Raw genomic sequence first — 2423 nt, forward strand, 5'->3', positions numbered from 1 at the left:
AGCCTTAAATCTTTAGTTTTGGGATGATCTAGTTTGGAAAAAAAAATCCTGCAGCCTCCAAGTGGCAACGACGGAAAGGGAATGGGAACTTTTGGAAAGTTTGATTTTAAAGCTGCATCACTATTTTTTTCTCTGAGCACTTGTTTCTTTGATCTGAAATGGAAGTAGGTGTTTTTATTACTTTGCTTTGTGAAAAAACTCTCATTTTGTAGGCTACAACCCATATGCAAATATTCATTTTGTACATTTCCCATATGGTCTAGCGGTTAGGATTCCTGGTTTTCACCCAGGCGGCCCGGGTTCGACTCCCGGTATGGGAACTGCTGTTATTGATGAATTTCACCAGAGGGGATAAATAATGTATATATGCATCTATCTATAAAATATTAAATACATATTGTAAAAAATATATATAAAACCTTTTTAAAATTGGAACAGTTTCATATTTTGACATATATGTTTAGTCCATACAAATATGTGTGTACTTCTACTTCTACCACAGATATACATTATAATTACTAAGAAACTTGCGCTTGTATATATAAATGATATATGTATTTTAACGTATCTGCTCACAACATGGTATACAAATTAAAATTCATCATAGAAAATAGATATATGTACATATATACTATGGGTATTTCATATATGTTAGAAACTTATATCTTCATATATCCACAGGATGTATATATAATAATATCCCCTTATAGGTGACATATGGCTACATCACTCTTGCGATATGGACAGTCTGTATATGTCGTATATTACATGTCTGTGTAGGAAAACAACAGATTTCCTGCCAGTTTCCACTCGGCATATAGTGTCAGATGCAGGGTAGCTGCTGACAATCTTTTTATTGACGATCTTTTTTAGTAATTACACCAATGTCACAGAAATACTCAGACATCATGATTCCTCACTTAATATATAAAAAAGTGTTTATTCATTCATTACACGTATGATGGCTGATTACATTATTGAAATCAACTACAGCTGCTTTACTAATAGACAGAACGTTCATTTTCTAATTAGCTTTTTTTTTCATTAGCCAGCCATGTTAATGCATGTAATGTCTATTTGTTTAGTAATCCCCATATTACGTTCAAAGAATGAATCAGGGTGCTGCTAAAAATATTTTTTTTCTCTATGTACGACTTGATTAATGAGCTATTCAGTGGTGGTATTTCTCTCATAAGCAGTATGCTCCGTGACTCAACAGGCTGTTGTGAATTTTTAATATCAGTGGGTTCAATTTGTTTTCCATCATGTGGCTGTTTTCCAGGAGCTATGTTCAAGGCAGTGAAGTTTTCCACAGAATACAATAGGATAAATAATGCAGTGAGATCGGAGGCAAAAGAGACTCAGAGTACACCAGTGCAGGAGATGTGGAAATAGAAGATGACGCAAAGAACCCAGTGCACATTTATATCTTCTGTGTGCATATGTATGTGTGGCCTGAGAAGAGAGAGGATAAAGAAAGAAAGCTCTGTGTTAATACGCTGATATTGGCTCACAAAGTCCCTCTCCGGTGTGTGATGAATGAACAGTGTGTGTGTGTCTGTGTGTTTGTGTGTGTGTGTGTGTGTGTGTGTGTGTGTGTGTGTGTGGATGAAAGCGAGCGAGAGAGGAAGAGCTGTCACCATAACTCCTGCATCACTCAGCTCTGAAGTGAGATAAAAGAACTAAAATTAGAGGACAAAGTAAAGAAGTGAGAAAATTAAGAAGCAGAGAAAATATTACAAAAATACCTTCTTCTTCTTCTTCTTCCTTTTTTTGTTTTTTACATTTCTAGGAATATGAGTGTTTGGTGTGAAAATATGAGAGCACGTCCATCAAGCTGCTGCTAAAGCGGGTGGAGTTTCACAGGGATGTCCTGTGGATTTTAAACCTCAGGAGCGACGGAGTGAGACTGAAATAGCAGCTTGTTCGGGGGGTTTGTGTTGCACCAGTCTGATAGTTGTGTCCTGTTCTTGCCTGTTTCTCTGGTGGTCTAATATCCTCTATCCGGTCATTAAAAGTGGTGAATATTACACTTTATCACATTTGGAACTTGAGTGTTCGCCGGTTATTACTCCTCACCCGCTCTAACCCACTCCCCTTTGTATGTGTCTGTCTTTCTTGTGTGTATTTTTATGTGTGTATTGTGAGCATGTGTGTAGGAGAGGGAGTGATGAGCGACTCTGACTACACGTGTCTGTGCCAGGAAACTTCACACACTGACGTCTTTGCTGAACAGATTGAGGCTGCTCTACACAGAGGAAGGCTCACAGTGTGATGCTGTGCATTGATGCCAGGTTGTCACTCCTCAGTCAGAGTCAGTATGGTAATCCTTACATGGCGTTCCAGTCATTCCCCTGGTGTTTTGTTTGTTTTTAGACACAGACTGACGCTGCGTGTCGTCATCAGGCAGTGGGAAACCTGCT

General features: G+C 38.3%; 1 non-coding gene across 1 annotated transcript; it reads left to right on the plus strand.

Annotated features, from left to right (window-relative positions):
* The first annotated feature begins 248 nt into the window (after positions 1–248).
* trnae-uuc lies at positions 249–320 on the plus strand. The gene has a single exon. It is a non-coding gene; the product is annotated as a tRNA-Glu (tRNA).
* Positions 321–2423: the final 2103 nt, after the last annotated feature.

This window comes from Seriola dumerili, unplaced genomic scaffold (genome assembly GCF_002260705.1).
Source record: "Seriola dumerili isolate Sdu_G_001 unplaced genomic scaffold, Sdu_1.0 BDQW01000068.1, whole genome shotgun sequence".
Taxonomy (NCBI): Eukaryota; Metazoa; Chordata; class Actinopteri; order Carangiformes; family Carangidae; genus Seriola; species Seriola dumerili.